The sequence below is a fragment of the Acinonyx jubatus genome, chromosome F2, assembly GCF_027475565.1.
Source record: "Acinonyx jubatus isolate Ajub_Pintada_27869175 chromosome F2, VMU_Ajub_asm_v1.0, whole genome shotgun sequence".
Lineage (NCBI taxonomy): Eukaryota > Metazoa > Chordata > Mammalia > Carnivora > Felidae > Acinonyx > Acinonyx jubatus.
In genome coordinates, this window is record NC_069394.1 from 53,111,263 (window position 1) to 53,130,616 (window position 19,354).

The 19,354-nt window shown below is 40.8% G+C and overlaps 1 protein-coding gene across 2 annotated transcripts in view; it reads left to right on the top strand.

The window, feature by feature from the left end:
• PAG1 (phosphoprotein membrane anchor with glycosphingolipid microdomains 1) overlaps nucleotides 1-19,354 on the top strand; it is a 141,448-nt gene that overhangs the window by 40,950 nt on the left and 81,144 nt on the right. The window lies entirely within an intron of this gene.

Consider the following 19,354-nt stretch of genomic DNA (forward strand, 5'->3'; position numbering starts at 1 on the left):
AAGTCCCTAACCTCAGAAACCTATTCAGTAGCACCTTTCTGTCTGGTGCCTGTGACTTCTGGTCAAGTGGGGGTTGAGCTAACTTGGCTCAAAGCAAGCCAGTCCTCCTTCAGATTTTGTTGTGCACCCGAGTCACATGTTAAAATGTAGATTCTGATTCAGTAGATCTGAGATTCTGCATTTCAAAATCCCAGGTGTTGCTGATGCTGCTGGTCCAGGGACCACACTTTGAATAGTGAGGGTGTAACCCCCCCTCCCCAAGCATCCTGTCCTCCAGTCACCACCTCTTTCTGTTCATTTGTACCCCCATACCTTAATTCCAGTCATTTTTGCATTCTGCCAGTACCTATGGTCCATCGGTCCTCCTAATTTCCACTATCTGTCACTCCTTCCAGTTCTTTTCCAGGTACCCAGCTTAGCTCCCGTTGTCTCTCTAACACTCCTTTGCATACATCCTCAGGCTCTTTGCTTCTTTCTCTCTTTCTTCATTGTACTGACCTGCATAACTCGACTCTCTACCTTCCCCATCTCTTCACCTGGGCTGCTGATGTGGCTGGAGGAACACACACCCCTATGCTGATAGGTCTCACTTTCATCTCAGTGGGCCCCTAAGACTGCTGCCTCCCTTGTCCATTCATGCTTTCCCTCTCCCAGAAGACTTCTTTCTACTTTCTGCTCTCCTATGAAACCTTCACTGCTTCCTTCCCCATCCTTATTCTCAGCTGATAACCTTCCTTCTGATTTTCCCTCTGCTGGATTCACCCACATGTCTGCATGTGGGCCCATGTCTGGTGTCCTCCCTGCAGGAGCCATGAGGGCACTGGGCATGCTCCAGTCTACCAGTGGTGCCATCATGATGGTCACACTGAGGGGCCGGCATGACTGGCTCCTCTCTGACTTGCTTTCCCACCACAGTCCAGCATGTGCCATTGCCTCCAGTTGGCCACTTCTGTCCTCCCCCACAACCCTACCCAAACCTTCTGCATGCCTTCAGGGCCCTGCTCAGCCAGCATTTTCTCTGTGAGGTCTTTCCCAACTCCCCACTTAAAGTAATGCCTTCCCCTAGGGCTGTACCCAGCCCCGAACTAGCTTCAGTTGTTCAGTAATTATCAGAACTGCTTTGCCAGATGGATGGCTTGTCTCCCACCTCTGCTAGAAAGTTCCATGACGGCTGGGAATTTTGTCTGTCTTGGTCAGTATTGAAACCTCACCTAGAATGCTGCCCAGCACATGGAAACTCTCCTTAAATGAAGTATTTGAACAGATAGCAGATATATTAGAGTAGAAGATGTGATTATATTTGAACAGAGTCCAAAAAAGCCAAGTAATAAAAATGACATATCAACACGTATATTTAAAAAGACACTATCATCCTTTCTGAATACACAGGGGTGCAGGAGACCCCTGTTTGGGGACTCTTTTGGACCTGACTGTGTTGAATGTAATAGAGATTGTTGAGCCCACTAGGTCCTTGGGAGATCAGCAGGGAAAATGACCAACATCCAATTCTGTCTAAGAATTCCTGTCTTTCTCTCATTAAACACTCTCAGGAAGGTTGGTAGTTAAGTCAGGATATAGCCAAACCACCTGCTTTGGGCTACAGAGTGTGTTGTCTTCACTTGGGACACTGACAAAGAGCTGTAATCAGTTAGCCTTTGACAATTCCACGGGTTAACTTGTACATTTAGGAAAGGGGGTATTTGGGGCATTTGGGCCTACGATTATGAAAACAACCACGTGGCTTTAAGCTGGTAGAGGAAATATACTATGGAGCCACAATAGCGGCACTCACCATGACAATGTGTGGTGCTACTCATTCTCAAGGGTGAGAATTTAGGCGGTTGGTCTGTTGCAAGTGAAGGAAAAGGCATATCGGTGTCTGTGTGCAGTTCTAGAAATAGTTTAATTTTATTCTGAAGAGTTTTGCTTTTAATAACATTGCCAGAATAAATCATTGCCTCTCAAGGTTGTAAGCAAGCTTCAGTATAGGAAGAAAAAGCACAGCGTGTTTTGTGAGAATTAAATTAGATGACTGACCTCACATAGGACTGAGAATACAGAGGTTGTTCAATATGTGTGTTTTCCTCCCTCTCTCTACCCCCATCTGTGCCCTTTCTGATGGTCCCCATCCAAATTGTTGACTTCTGCATAGTATGGGTTAAGATATAAATATTACTATGTTTAATAAGTCATCATTCATTCGAGACCAGTGATTCTCAACTGGGGAATGATTTTGCCCTTCAGGGCACATTTGCCAAAGTCTGGAGATCTTTTTGGTCGTCACAGCTGAGGGGTGGAGGAACACCAATCCCTCAAAACAAAGAATTATCCAGCCCCAAATGCCAGTTCTCTGTACTTTACACTGGTGTTTATAGTTTATTTCTCTGCTGGACTCGAAGTAAAAGAAGGGCAAGATTGAGAAGGATGTGACAGGCGGTGGACCCAGGTTGGAACAGATTAGAGGACCCACCTGCTGGGTACCAGGATCCGCTTACTCTTAGTAAGCACATTACAAATAGTTTCCAGCTTAAAAATAAGTGCTTGGGGCACCCGGGTGGCTCAGTCAGTGAACTATCCAACTTCAGCTCAGGTCATGATCTCGTGGTTCACAGGTTCGAGCCCTGCATCGGGCTCTGTGCTGACAGCTCAGAGCCTGGAGCCTGCTTCAGATTCTGTGTCTCCCTCTCTGTCTGTCCACCCCACCCCCCCCATCTCTCTCTCTCTCAAAAATAAATGAATATTTTTAAAAAATGCTTTATTAGATACTCATTTCTAGATTAGTTGTTTAGCTGCTTGAAAAAAACAACAGGCAAATGAACAGTGTGGCAGAGGCATGGAGAACCGTGGGTGGGAGGTAAGGAAGATGAGACAGATGTTGAAATAGGGTGCTGGGCATGGTGGCAGGTGCCATGGTGGGGAGCTAGTCACACCGTGCCAGTGGCTCGGGTTTCATCCCGAGAGCTGTGGAGAGTTCTACATATGGAGCCCTCATGCTCTTATCTGTACTGTATTCACAATCTGTACATACTTTTATTGTTACTTGTATCTCTGTATCATATATATTGGTAACTCGGTCTCTTGAACTGAGACTTATTGTCGATTTTATTTGGCACAGAGGTTTATCAATAAGGCTTATTAGACAGATTTAGCAGCATCTCAAAAATAGTTCTCCGCTTTTGAACAGGTACTGTTTCCAACATCTGTTTCTGATGCAGTTGATTAGAGCTTGAAATGCATCTTCCTGGTTTTATAAATGATCAGTTTTCAGGAAACCTACCAGAACCCGTAATATTGCTGAGCTATAATGCTTAGTGGTTCAGAATGGGGAATTTCCCAGCAAAAGGGAGAGAGGAAAGAATTTCCATTGTCTTTCTTTGTTGAAAGCAGACTGTTGGCCAATGTGATCTTTACTCTTTTCCTGCTCCCTCAACATGTAACTCTCCCTTGCCTTTTACTGCACTTTTCTCTTGGAACTTATATCCAAGAGGCTCTTAGGCCATGTAGATGGGAGCCCCATGTGGTGCAGGAGGAGTTTTGGGAGCTCTTGTCCTGTTGGCCACTGGAGAGTGTGACCTGGCAGGTCATGGAGCGACCACAACCTTGCTTATTGTCAATTTTACTATTTTTTTTAATCTCTAGCATTGTTTTGCTTTTCATCTTTTTTTTTTTTTTTTTGTAAGAAATGGCTCTTTCTTTTCCCTTTTAAACTTAACCAAGAAAGAAAAAAAAATGCATTGGTTTATATCAGTGGATACTGTTTCTGAGAATATTCAGTCTAGTCATTGGGTCATTCTTTCACGACCATTGCTTACTTCACTGAGCGTACTTTAAGGTGCCTTCTTAGATCCATAGTCAACAAAAACGGAATTTTCCATTTGTGATTACATTCCTCAAACTTGAACCACACTTCCTTTCAGAAGAAGTGATCTTTATAAGTAATACAGTTTTTTATTTTCACATGAGAAACCATGCAACATATAGCATGTTTCAAGAAGAAAACAAAATAAAATGGCTAACTATGTTGTAATAATTATCGCAAGGTTCTTTTCAATTTTGTTCCAGCCACCTTTGTTCTAATAAGGCTGTCGTCTTCTTGAGACATGCAACCCTTTTTGTTTTAATCCATGGGACCTTGCAGAATTGTAAAGGTCTATGTGTGAGGTGTGCGATACTAACCCACTATCACTGTCAGTGTCTGGGGGAGAGAGGTAGAGCGAAGCAGTGAGTGTAAAACAGCATGGGCATAATTATTCATCATTGGGAGCACATATGATTCGTGCCATTTTTACTTTTCTACATATATAAAATTTAGGGTAAATATTTGGTCTGTGAACATTTTAAAAGCAAGTTTTAACCTTTGTTTTTCAACATTCTTTTTTTATAGCATGAAAATACTGAAGGTTCATTATATAGTTGTTTGTCAGTTGCTTTACTTATTGCTCAAAACTTTAATACGTAAATGAAAAGGTAATCCTTTTACCCTTAGTTATTGTAATTTTCCTTCTGTTCAGAGTTTTGAAATTGTTTCTCCTTGTGTTTCCTTTCCAGAAAACACGAGGTCATTCTCTCATTCCAGCAGTTGGGTGTAATTTCAGAGCTGGGAAAGAACGTTTCCAAGGTATTCATGGTATCTGATATTTTCTACATTCTTGCTTAGTCAAGCTTGCTTTGAGCTTAACTTACGAGAGGCATCAATAGAGTATTTGGGGACTCTGCATCATAGGACTGCAGACACAGCTTTGACGTTGAAAAATCTCTCAGCCGACTGAGCTACCCAGGCACCCCCTTGAAGTTGAAAAATCTCAAGAATATTAGCTTGTGCCATTTCAAATTTGGCACCGTGGATTTTTGCCATAGAGACTGTGAGACGCCAATGGTTATGCTTTCTATAGTATGGTTTTCCCTTTGGTGATGGGCACTACACTCTGCCTTCTAATGCCAACGGGAGACCGGGCAAAATGCCTACCCTGTCAGTCTCTCTACTTGTCTTTCAGACGGGGATAATCATTAGATAGTCTGATGGGTTTGTTGGAGAGATTACTCGGATACCACATTATTCACCGTTATCACCACCACCCCAAATGAAAATGTATGGGATTGTGTTTACTGTTACTGTTATTAATGGTGTTAGTAATCTCAGGTAGTGCTAATGATAGTTATATCAAATTTCTTTAATGATCTTGGGTCATCTTTGAACAGAACCAAATCCAGAAAAAAAATCATCCAACCTAAATATAGGACAAGTTAACACAAAGGCATTCCATTTTTAATTTTAGCAATTAGTTTCCTACATGATTATCAATTTTTATAACGAATCCTGGACTTTGAAGTGCTATGTTCACCCATTTAAAAGATTTACAAACCTCAAACACTGTGACCTGACTGACCCCCATCCATTATACATCATTATCCAATTCCTCTATGGGCTAGAAAGAAAGGAGTACATCTGGCCTGAATGTTCCCAATCTCTTTACAAAATGAATCTCACAAAATAGGCCACTGTCTCTTAATTAAATCTTTCTTTCAAGTTGTTGAGCATTTCTTTCTCTTTCAGAGCAACCCCTTCCTCTTAGGAGAACAGGGAGCAATTTCAGGGTCGTTTTGGTTCCCCTCTAAGGTCTTTCTAAATATAACTACAGATCCTGGAAAACAGCCTGCCTTTTGTTAGTTAACTTAGTCTAAAGAATCAGTGCATTAAGAGCTTTGATTATCCACCCTCCAAAAATGCCTTCCTGTGATCTCTCAACATTTGACAAGAATCTCGATTCGGGGATTAAATATTTTCTCTAATGCACATCCATTTCCACTAGAGCCTCTTGCCTTACTCATTTTATTTGTGGGCCTGAAACACAGAGCATTTTCCAGTTGGGGGGAATTAAGATTTAACTCAAGGATCTATATATTCTAGAATAGGTCTCAGATGTTTCTATAGTGGAATCACACTCTTGAGTTTTTGGAAAGCATTGTACTGTGTGCTACTTTTTTGTATGTGGCTGATTGCTTACATTTTACTGAGGATTTTTGTTGTTGTTGTTCTGTCAGATTTCCAGTGTGCTCCCTGCCAAATTCCTGACCCCAATGTTTCGGTTATCCTCATTTGTATATTCCAAGCAGCTCTCAAAATTAATATGGGTTCAGTGAAACATCTTCCCCCTGCCCGCCTCTCTCACCTTCTGCTTCCTTCTTCTGCTCCTTCTCCCGGAATCAATATTTCAGTTAAAGGCATTACTGTTGACCCTGCCACTCAAGGCAGAAATCTTCCACCTGGCATTGCTTCACCCTCTGCATTCAGGTCCACATCAGATTCTGGATTTAAGATAATATTTGAAAATTCCAAGAACAGTGACTGGTGCTTGATGAGGCCACACATTAACTGCCAGCTGCCACAAATGCTCATTGTAGATATGTTTCCAGCCTTGTGCTCTGCCCCCCACCGTCACTACATTAGCTCTGGCCCTCATAACTATGCATCAGTCTGTTGCTAGAGCGAATATAGCTCTCTTCCAACAGACTGTACCCATTCTAGGTACCTGGCTTGCAAATTTATAACGTTGTTTCCTGCTCAGTGACTTCTGTGGGCCCTTCAACCTTGAGAATGGATCTAAACACTTTGGTGTGGAGCCCCACAGCTGATTCTGTAACACCCCCCCCCCCGCACCCCCCCCCCCCCCCCCACACACAGGGCACTGCTTACTTTCCCCTACTTTGACATCTCTGCTTCATTAAGACAGAATTTCTCAGGATACTCCAACACCCGAATGTCCTTTTAGGCACACAGGCCTTTGCACATGCTGTTCTCACTTCTGAGAACGCCCTTGCCCCTTTGTGCATTGCATCTTTCAAGGTCTGCCTCAATTTCCAGGTCCTCTGAGAAGCTCTCTCTATCCCCCAGTAGAGCTGGGCTTCCAGAATTCTTAAGTTGTATCTCTGGTCGTACTGTACTTAATTATCCTCTTGTATGTCTGACCCTCCTGTGGACACTGAGCGTGAGGGTAAGATTTAACTGTAATAAAAAATAAGATGATATTTGTGAAAAGTAATCTCAAGCTCTGCTTTTCTCTACGTATAAACATTTTTTTATCAACAGTAATGTTTACTTTCTATTTTACTTTTCATATTCATGCATTAAAGATGAGCCACTAAAACCAACCTGTGGTCCATCTCCCTCTTCTGCTGCTAATAGCACTCACACAGTGGCTACATACTTTTGAAACTTGTAACTGTGTGTCATTTCCACCTTGGAAGTGGATTTAGCCAATATTCTCACCACCTTGGGTGATGATAGTAGTTACTTTTATTATATTTGAATTTGAGATTCAAACTTGAAATTACGCCGACCCATCTTCAGGCTTCTAATGTGCCTTTGGCTTAGAAGTGTGTTTTAAACTTCCAGCATTCTTTCCACTTATCAGAAAAACCAGCGATGTGAACAAAGAGCAACAGTAACTATTTGGTCAGATGTGAGCCCCTGTTCCAATTCCACAAACAAGTGTGTTTCTTGAGAGACCACAGTTAACACAATTAGCAATAGGCTGCATGTTGGAGGAGCCAGACAAAAAGGAAGGGATTCATTTTTAATTCCAACTAATTGTGAGCAGGAAAGCAAAGGCCGTGGCTTTCTGGAGTGGCTTTGTAATCAAAGGTTACCACAGGCCTGTCAGAACTTTCAACAACTGTCTTCACTGTGAAAATAGGTTTTCTTGTTGGGTGAATGCAGGGCTGAGGAATTGATGACTGTAGCCCACTTTTATGTCTAGTTTGATCTTTGGCTCACAAAGATGAGGTTACTTGCAGTATAAGGTGTTAGCTTTATTTTTTTAATGAGTCAATTAAAAAAAAATTTTTTTTAGGAGCACCTAGGTGGCTCAGTCAGTTAAGCCTCAGACTTCGGCTCATGTCATGATCTTGAGGTTCATAGGTTCAGGCCCTGCGCTGGGCTCTGTGCTGACAGCTCAGAGCCTGGAGCCTGCTTCAGATCCTGTGTCTGCCTCTCTCTCTGTCCCTCTTGAGGGACAGAGTGCGAGTGGGGCGCGGGCAGAGAGAGAGAGGGAGACATAGGATCTGAAGCAGGCTCCAGGCTCTGAGCTGTCAGCACAGAGCCCAACGCAGGACCTGCGAACCACAAGATCATGACCTGAGCTAAAAAGTTGGATAGTTAACTGACTGAGCCACCCAGTGCCCCTAAATCTGTTAATTTTAATAGCAACCTGCTGGTGCCCTGAAAAATGTCCAAGGTCAATAAGAAAGAGTTGAATATAAGTATGTGTTACATTGTGAATCTTGGCTTTCTCTAGGCCAGTAGTCAACAAACTACTTGTCACTCTAATCTTCTTTTCTTTTCTTTTCTTCCTTTTTTTTTGTTATCCTTATGCCTACATTTATTGTGTGTGTGTTTTCTGAGTTATAAAAGCCATGTGCATATTCACTAAGGAAATTGAAAACTACAAAGCTCCCTAGGAAGGAAAAAAGCTTCCACAGGAGGCTCTAACGCAAAGAGAACCATCGTCCGCATCTTGGCTGATATTAGCTTTATAGAGTTTTCTCCAAGCAAACATATGTACTTTTCAAATTCTTACAAAAATTTTGCACACACAGAGTTAATAATATAGTGAGTTCTCATACACTCCTAATGCCTGTTCACAAATTATCAAGATTTTGCCACCATTGGTTCATCCTTCTCTTTTTTTCTCTTTCCCTTTCTCTTCCCTTTTGGAGGTATCCACTAACTGCTTTGTAAAGGAAAGGGGGCATCCTGATAGACTTAGCACCATGGAAGGCAAGCTCCTGCCTGCCAACTTCACATACCCTCACTTATCTTTTATTAGGGTGCAAAAAAGTATGATTTTACACTCAGTATTGCATCGTACTTTGGCAATCAGTAGCCTTAAAGCTCCAGTCTATCACGTGCTAGATGGGTATTGATTTTTCCTCTTAAATCAATGTTTCCCTAGAGCATAGTTTTATTTATTCATAAAGCTAAGATGATGTCTGACAGGAGTTATAGCAGTGTAAATCTGTGGTGCAGGCACAATACAAAGAGCTTTTGTAAGACTCAAAAATCAATGATGCTAGAGGGTTACTTCAGAAGCCTGAAAAAGTGCATTTGCTGTGCTCCCACGTGTGAAAGGGACGTTTCAGCTTATGGCTAACTTTCATTCCTCTGTTTTTTTGTGCCACTCTTCAAATGAACCTAAATGAAGTGTAACTAAAATTGGGACATCAGGCTGGATAGAATCAAAGCCTCAGCAACGGTCCCTTGTTGACACCAAATCTATCAGCTTACTCTCAAAAGATGTGCTGGCCCTGTTGATCTAAACCCTGTAATTTTGCCTCATAGTCCAGGGACCCCAGAACGTGGGTTTTTCTACACAAGGGGCAGGCAACACAATTGTGTTTATTTTGGGGGATACTTCCTTCACTTTGGACTACTTTTGAGTACTTGGTGGTATTTTAAGAATATATGACAGCTCTTTTGGGGCACCTGGGTGGCGCAGTCAGCTAAGCGTCCAACTCTTGGTTTCGACTCAGGTCACGATCTCATGGTTCGTGGGCTCCAGCCCTGTGTCTGTCTCTACACTGACAGTGCAGAGCCCGCTTGGGATTTCTTTCCCCCCGCCCTCTGCCCTTCCCTTACTCTCTCAAAAATAAATAAATAAGTTTTAAAATATATGTATCTTTTTAAAAAAGAATATATGACTGCTCTCTGCATAGCTAGGCTGTATAAGTCATGTGTAATTCTGAAAGTATTCATTTGTTCATACATGGGTATGGGTATTTTTATTTTGTTCTAAATTTTTTAACATCAGCTGGTTCTTAGGAGATTAAAAATGTATCTAATGGCTAGAATGTCACCATCTTGAATTGTAAATACCAATTTTCTCTTAGCTATCTGATCTTATAGCCCAGTAGAACTGGCTGGGGCATCAGATGACCTAGACGCTAGCTTCACTATTTGCTTCTAGCTGCAGGTGACCCACGGTGAATTTCTGAACATCTCAAGGACTAAAGTTTTTGTGTATAGTGTCATTTTGTTTGTCCATTTAAATGAAGGTAAGTGAAGGTTTGTGAAATTTGCCAGCATTCACTTGACTTCCATCATCTTCTGTATATCAAGACTCTTTTTTTTCTCCTTTAAAAGTAACTAGTCAATACTTAAAAAAAAAAAAAAAAAAAAAGGAAGGAAGGAAAGAGGAAGCAAAAGAGAAAAGAATGGCTGGTTGAAATGAGGATGATTTCTTCCTGGGAAATCTTTTTCCAGTTTCAATGGTCCATGATTTTCTGTGAAAAGATTTCAGATGATTAGCTCAGCTACCAATAGCCACAGTTTCTCTAGAAACCTCAGAGCCATTGAGGACACATCTTAAGTTTAGAGACTGGGATGTGTTCATCAGTACCTGCTCCAGCCAGGTCTGTAGCTCTCAGGGGGCCCCAGTGCCCCTCCAGAGTTCTGGGAGAAGTCTCTGAGATACTGTCCTTTTGGATCTCACCTGTTTCTTGTCTCCTGGTAGCAGCAATGAGAACCTTTTCAGAGGAGGGTTCTAGGAACTAGAAAGGAAAGGATATAAAACTGTGTACCGTGGTTACTGTTTGCAGCTGGTCACAATTGTTTTCCTTTGCCCCACAACCTGGTGGCATATCAGTGTTACAGGGTTTCTCCCATTAACTCCAAGAACATTGCTGTTCATTTCATGAGTGCATGGCCTACTTGGCAAAAATGAGAAGATACTGAGAGCTACTTCTTGGAGCACAGAGGTTGAGATCTGGTCTTCAGCTGACACCCAGGTTGCCTGATGTGAAAGGCACACACCAGGGCCTATGGATGAAGAGGGAGTTGGCTGTTTAGACTCTAAGCATTATGTTAAGGTTATTTGTTATGTTTTCTAAACAGCTTTCGCAAAGTCCTCCAAAGTCTTGCTGACGGTCCTCCAGTATAATCGGCTTCATGGTCTTTAAGGCTACCCTTTTGCCTTATCTTTTAAAATCAATTTTGCACTCCTCTAGGAATCTGGTTAGGAACGTCATTCTTTGCCCTGTGTTTCAGAGTCCTCTGAACTCAACCAAATCAGCGCTGGTCATCAAGGGAGTGATAGGTGTCACAGCTAGATGGCCCTGCGTCCAAGTTAACACATGGTTATTCCGAGTGGTGTACCTCTGGGATCAGCCATGATTTCTACTGATTTTAATATGTTGCTGCATTGTGCAGGGGGCCTTCCTTCTTTGTGTGTGCCTCACGCATGTCTTCAGGCACCAGGCAAGTTATTCTGAGAGCCTGTCTCTGATGGTCTTAACTATGAACAATCAGAAAACAGGGAGAAAGACAAGAGCTTAAAACTTTTTCCTATAACTTCCTGTAGGGGAATGACCACAAGGTTGAGAGTTCTGTGAAACTGAAATATTTTCTAGTGGGACAGACAGAAAATATAAGAACTCAAGAGTGGCAAACCAGGGTTTGACATTTCATTAACATAATCCTTTGCCATCGCCCCGTAAATGTCCCACAGCACACAAGCATGCTACCAGATATTAATGTTTAAAATTTATTTTTCCACATTTGAATATATATGGTTTATAAAATGTGTATGTACAATTTAAGGTGGTATTAGGCAAGTATTAAGCCAAACAGGTTATGTTTGCAGAAGATAAGGGAAGTTTAATTTTTAGTTGAATGTGTGCTTGAACCTCTACTAAAGAAAGATCTCCTGTTTACTTTAACTGGAGACTTTTGCCTCTTCAATATAGGACTGTGACGTATGCTGCAAATAGCAACTCAGAAAGGAAGCCAACTGGTGACGGTGGGGATGAGTGTGGGTGCCGTTACAGATGACTGAGGCATTGTTAGTTGAATTGTTGTGAGTGACAGATCAAATTGTTGTTGACTGATTTCAGATTGCTTTGTCTTACAATCTTTTTTATATAATCTGATGAATATTCTAATATTTGAAGATTTTGTGTGCCTCAAACACACACAAAAAATGGTGAAAACTGCTGAGTTCCAAGAGTAAATTATGTTTCTCCAATTTGCCACGCAATGCCCTATTCCCATCAAAGATAGTTTTTTATAGGTTGAAAGTGTAGAGGATGTTTCCTTCTTGTCTTTCAGATCTCCACTTAAATGTTACCTTCTCAGGGGTGCCTGGGTGGCTCAGTCAGTTAAGCATCTGACTCTTGATCTTGGCTCAGGTCATGATCTAATGGTTTGTGAGTTCGAGCCCCACATCAGGCTCTGCACTGATGGCATGGAGCCTGCTTGGGATTCAGGCTTTCCTTCTCTCTGCCCCTCCCTCACTTGCACACTCTCTCTCTCAAAATAAATGAATAAACGTTAAAAAAAAAAATGTTACCTTCACAAAAAAGACTTCCCCAAGCAGCCATAGCTTAGGAATCCCTCAAGATACTCTATCAACTTCTTTTTCCTTTACCTTCTTTTTTTAAAATGGTTATTGATTTTTGAGTGAGAGGGTGAGAGTAGGGGAGGGGCAGAGAGAGAGGGAGACAGAGGATCCAAAGCAGGTTCTGTGCTGACATCAGCGAGCCTGATGTGGAGCTTGAACTCATGGACGGTGACCTGAGTTGAAGTTAGATGCTCAACCCACTGAGCCATCCAGGTGCCTCTTTCCTTTACCTTATTTTTTAAAAAAAATTTGTAATGTTTATTCGTTTTTGAGAGACAGAGACAGAGCATGAGTCGGGGAGGGGCAGAGAGAGAGGGGGACACAGAATCCGAAGCAGGCTCCAGGCTCTGAGCTGTCAGCACAGAGCCTAACGCGGGGCTCGAACTCATGAACTGTGAGATCATGATCTGAGCCGAAGTCGGAAGCTTAACTGACTGAGCCACCCAGGCACCCCTTTCCTTTACCTTTTTTTAAAAATTTTTTTAATTATGTTTCTTTATTTTTGAGAGGCAGAGAGAGACAGAGTGTGAGTGGGGGAGGGACAGAGAGAGAGGGAGACAAAGAATCTGAAGCAGGCTCCAGGCTCTGAGCTGTCAGCACAGAGCCTGACGTGGGGCTCGAACTCACGAACTGTGAGATCATGACCTTAGCCAAAGTCGGATGCTTAACCGACTGAGCCACCCAGGCGCCCTCCTTTACCTTTTTAATTTACTTTCCCCATCTGATACTTTAGTGTTAATCCCTTTTGTCAGTCTTCACCTGTAGGGAAGTAAGCTGACTCTTCATCTGTTTTGTTTATCTTATATCCTCAGTGCCTAGAGCAGTGCCTGGCATGTAGTAAGCACCCAGATGTTCTGGATATGCTTTCTTCTCTGGATCTTCCCCTCTTGCTCATCTTCGAAACCATTTCATCATCACTGCCTGGAAGCAGGCTTTACTGTCACCTCCCCTAGCTGTAGAATCCACGGTACTTGAAACTCTGTATTTCTGTAATTAACCGGTGGTTGCTTCCTGGTTGCGGCATCTGATTTGTGCGATAATAATACATCTGTGTGTTAATATGATAGGCATTTCAGGCGCGTGAGTCCTATCAAGTTTTCCAACCACAAGATAGCTTACAAAAGATTTTGAGAGATAAACACATACGCATTTAAGAACTACCTATGCACTGGCATTAATACTACAGGTCAACTGGGTAGAGGGCTCTGCTTTGATGGTAGACTTAAGCAATGGCTTGTTGTAACTTCCTTTTTTGGTAGTGTTATTTAACTTACCCCTGTGAATAACTCTTTTAGAAGGAAGGCTTTCGTTTTTGGAAACATTCCACCTCTCCACCCCCAGCTCCAGCCCAGAAACCTGAGTCTGATCTTGTTATGTCTGGGAATATCGATTTTCTACTAATGGCTGTATTTTACATGATAATGAATCCAGTCTCTTCTACAAGTCTGCTTCATTTATGCAGAATAGATATAAATTGGAACATGTATGAATCGAAGTATTCTTTCAGGCAACAAAGACGCTGCTGTAGAGCCTGCGTACAATTTTATGGGCCCTTGCTTCAGGTTAACCAAGGAGATGTTGGTTCTGGGGTCATCAAAGATGATTGTTGGACAGTTTTAGGTGGACAGAAAACAGCTTTTAAATTTCAGGGCCTTTGCTACTTATACTTGCTTCCTGTCTTAGAAAGGTCAACATCTTTTACACTTTGAAGTAGTAATCTCTTGCATATTAGTTACCTTGAAAGCATTTAATGACACTCCTCACTGATTTTCAATAATATGGAAAAGTTGTTCCAAATTGATCTTAGCTCTTAATACAGAAAAGGCAGAAATTAAATCAGCAAGGAGGGTGTATCAAAAGCCTTTTGTAAATGCTGTAGTCTCTCAAAAATCTAATCCTTGGGGCACCTGGGTGGCTCAGTCTGTTAAGCGTCCAGCTTTGGCTCAGGTCATGATGTCACAGTTTGTGAGTTCGAGCCCTGCGTTAGGCTCTGTGTTGACAGCTCAGAGCCAGGAGCCTGCTTCAGAATGTGTCTCCCTGTCTCTCTTCCCCTCCACCACTTGCGCTCTCGCTCTTTCTCTCTCTCTCTCTGTCTCTCTCAAAAATAAACATTAAAAAAATAAAAAATCTAACACTTGAGAGAAATTTATTTTGTTCTGGAAAGAATAGGTTACTTTCCCAAGAGATGCAAAATGCCTTTCATTTTTAAGAGGTGGATTATAGCCTATGAATGGAATAGCAGGATTCTCAATTTTTAAAAATCAACATGTAAGGAAAACATCCTGATACTGCAATGTTCTTTTACTTATACAAGAATTACCTTTACAGATTAATTTATAGATAAGGTCTACTAATTAATAGTCCAGCATCTCAGAAGTGCTTAGCTCTTGGGATATTTATTTATTTCTATTTTTGAGCTTTATAAAAAGGTGTCTTAGATCTCAGAAAATAATGGGTGGTTTAAAAATTCTAGGGGTAAGTTTCTCTCGGTAAATAGTGTGACAGAAACTTGGTTTCTCACTAATGGACAGTTTTGAGTTCGGATCTGATGCCAGTGGTCTGGGGCAGAAACACAAAATTTTATTTGCTTAATTTGGACTACTAATCTAGTCTTTTATTCTTTTATTTAAAAAAAAATTAATGTTTGTTTTTGAGGGGGGAGGGGCAGAGAGAGGTGGAGACACAGAATCCAAAGCAGGCTCCAGGGTCTGAGCTGTCAGCAGCAAGCCCGACCTGGGGCTCGAACCCACAAGCCATGAGATCATGACCTGAGCCAAAGTTGGACGCTTAACCGACTGAGCCACTCAGGCACCCCTTGTCTTTTATTGTTTTCAAAAATAGGAAGTTAGAAAAAAATACTTAGGCTTTTAAAGTAAGAAAAATGTGCTTTTTAGAGAGACCTTTTTACAGCTCCCAGTTTAGCTTTGGAGAAGTAATAGACTCCTTCAGGAATTTAATGAGCATTCTGGACTGTCTCTGAAGGACACATGCACAGAAAGCCTTGCATATAATTGCAGGTCATTTACAGACCCTCCCAAAGTTGGCCAGAAACCCTGTGGGGTTATCTATCTCTAGGGCCCAGGTAACAAACCCTGACTTGCACCTTCTAAGTAGAAGCTGGTGCTTCGTTTTTGTGCTATAAATACTGGTCATTTAATTCCTGGCATTAACATAGCACCCAAGGCCTATTTGAATGTTTCTATGAGTTTCATTTAAATAGACACAAAGTTTATTTAGTCCTTTAGCAATGGAGTCTATGTTTAAGATGTTGGCTGTTATTAATGAAATAGTTATAAAGCTATCTATAGTTATATGAAATAATTATAGAAATAAGCAGACACACTTTAAGTGTTATGAATGCTGTTTGCCCTTACATAACCAAATCATTATATTTTCTCTTGCTGTGCCTTCCTTGGCTTTTCTTTAATATTGAAATACTCCATCCATTTCATGGGTGCGAACAGTTCATCCTAGGGTTCATATGCTTTTGGAGAAATTAAAAACTGACTTTAACAAAAATTTGTAATTAAATATATTTAATAATCCAGTATGTTTCGTGTGATTATTGAACTTTAAAAAAATGGAAAAATGGTATCACTGGTAAAATAGAATATAGAAATTGATTATTTTTACTTATAACTTAAATTATGTTTTCTTTTTAGGTTAGTGGCTTTTCTTGTACTTCTTACTACCATATATGTGTATCCCTATGCTAGCCATTGTTTCACACGTCAAGGAAAAAAGTAAAAATATATCCTTACTGAACTGCACAGAAATTGAAAATTAAATGCTTTCAAATTTGTATCATATGAATTTGCCTTACATATATATGTTCTTTCTAGGTGATCATATCCAATCCCAGGACTTCACTGTCCTCTAACTTGGGTTGGCAAATTGTGACCGCCAATCCAAATACATTCTGATACCTATTTTTATAAAGTTTATTAGAACACAGACACCCTCATTAGCTGTTGCTTATGGCTGCCTTTTTGCTGCAGTGACAGAGTTGAGTAGCTGTGATAGATCATATGGCCTGCAAAGCCTAAAATATTTACCCCTTACAGAAAGTAGTTGCATACCCTGATATTGCTCACTACTTCCAACCTTTCTCCTGAGATCTTAATTCCTAAATTTAGCTACCGACCAGATTCCTTTACCCCCATGCCCCACATCCACCATAAAGTCAACACATAACCAAACTGAGTTCCTCTGTTTATTTCCCACCCTAATCAGTTGCTGTGTCGGAATCTTCTATCTCAGTTAATGGCACCACCATATGCCCAAGGTGCTTCTCTCCTTTATACTCACGCCTGATCTGTCACTAAAGCCAGTGCATTGACTATTCAGAATACACCAGTGCCTTGTACACCGTAATCTAGGCTTTCAGTTAACCCGTGCTCGTCATTCTTATATTCTCAGGCCCCACCTGCAATTAGACTAGAAGTCCCTTTTTTGGCCTTTTAGAAGTTGCCATAAGATATATTCAGTGAGAAGGAATTATTGGAATGTTTTCATGAACTGAGTCATGGAAAGATGGGTCCATTTCTGAACTTCAGATACTGTGTCACAAATAAGGATTTAGATGTGCTGGGAAGTCAGAATATTGTATGTTTATTATTTGAATACACTGAAGACAACATGGCTATTTGATTTACTGAGTTGGAACTTTAAAAGAATTCCTTGATGTTTTGGGGTGCCTGGGTGGCTCAGTCAGTTAAGCGTCCAACTTCAGCTCAGGTCATGATCTCGCGGTCCATGAGTTCAAGCCCCACATAGGGCTCTGTGCTGATGGCTCAGAGCCTGGAGCCCGCTTTGGATTCTGTGTCTCCCTCTCTTTCTGCCCCTCCCCCGTTTGAGCTCTGTCTTCTCTCTCAAAATAATAAATAAACATTTAAAAAAGAAAAGAATTCATTGATGTTTTAAAATTAAATCTTTGTTCTTTATGCAGGGCCTCACTGGCTGGGGCATGAGGAGTTAAAACCTTAACATTGGATTACCCTTTTTTTCTGGTTCATCCAAAGAACATATTCAGATAACAAATGCATTTCTATCCTCATCAGTATTACTTGAATATTGTTTTAAAGCTCATGATATTATTAACTCTGCATTCTCCTTTATGAATTTAAAATTATGCTTATAATAACTGATGAGGACCATAGAAGAGCACAGTAAAAATAAATAAACTTTGAAATGCAAAAGGATTAGTGGGGATAATAAATATCCACTCAGTGTTTCAGCGTTTTTGATCTTGGCGTTTGTTTTATCTGGCAAATATTTTCATAGTGCTTTAATTTCAGTTTCTCTATCTGAAAAATTATGCAGGAGCAGTCTTTGTTTTCAAGAACAACAGAAATGTTTACAGCATTTACGTCAAAAGCAGAGGTCATAAATTAATTCTAATCCTCTGAGCAAAGACATTAGCCTTTGTGTAACATTAGGATTTGAGCTTGTTCACACAAAATAATCCCAAGAATAATAGTTCCCCGTGCTGAACGGTGATCTTAAAGATTAATATTTTTCTTTGGTTAACGATTATGTAATATATTAATAAGCTTCTCCAAATACTTCCTGAAAATTTAATTATCTGTAGACTTTCAAAGCTATATTTTGATCAGACATGTAAAGAAGCAATGTAGCTCAATTACTGTCACATTAAGGATGATTTTACATTCTGATTTAGAGAAAAATGCCACCCACCGTCAGACTTCAAAATAGCTGAAGTACTTAGAGAAGGAAAGCGAGTGGTTGAGGACATTAAGCTAAACTATTGTCTCAATACCCTGAGGGTCAGGCAGCCTGGTGCAGCGAAGGTGACTGCTAGCCCTGTATTACCATTTCACTGTTCCATCCACCTGTGGTAGTGGCACCCCCGGGACCTGCCACCCACGCTGGAGGGTGCCCCACAGAGTCTCCCTACAAGGTCTCACATAAAAATCAATGTCTTCAGTGAATAGATTTTAGCAGGTTGATAGTCCCTTCCAGTCATCTTTTTCTGAGAACTAGGCAGTTTGGGGCAGAACAAAGAGATTGAGGCTTCTGTTTCAAGTGTGGCTCTGATGGAGATTGTGTAGCCTTAGATGGGCCCCTTAGCTCATCTTCATACTTGAAAGGGGAATATTAATCCCTACTTTATGAAAGTTGTAAAGGATAGGAATAATATTTGCAGAGCACCTGGCAGGTGATAGATGCTTAGGAAATTGTGGCAGTGGTGGTTGATGTTACAATAATAACAACAACAGCAGCAACAGTAACAACAGCCACAGCCATATTGGAGGCAATACACTCGTTAATTGTACATCTTGTACAATTGTTCGGTCTTCTGGTATCAGCCTTGTCACTCACAGGTGCTCTCGTGAGCTGAGGGAAGGAAGAGTAATCTCAATCTTTCTGAATAAATGGGTCTTCCTGGATGCCATATTTTCTATCATATGAGATCATGACTTCCTATCATTGAGAAAAATGTGAAGTCATGCAGATATTCATAACAGCACAGTGTTTTCAAAATGAAGATGAGGAAACTACTTGCCTCAACAATGAGGACATGGCCAAGGGTATAAAAATAGATAATATTTTATAATTTTTAAAATGGCATATAGAGGCTGTTTTGAAACATGGAACTGCATATCTGATATAATAACTGAAAATGGTGTATTACGGTGTTTCTTTGCCGATGGCAACTTTGTAAATATTTCTATAAAATTAAAGAGCAAAGGAAATTTCAGAATACGATAAGCAGGGTCTTAATGTTCATTGGTTTCTTTATTTTCCACAAAGTTATTTAACTTTATAAATGTTATGACCTGTCTTAAGAATGTAAATAACTTTCATTTACTCATTCCAATGAGAACATGCATTCTGTGTTCCTAATGACAGGTTTGAACATGAACTCTGGAATGAAATTATTTTGTAAATTACCCCTCTTCTGTTTTTTATTTTTCTGGGTTGCCAAAATCTTGTCTGTG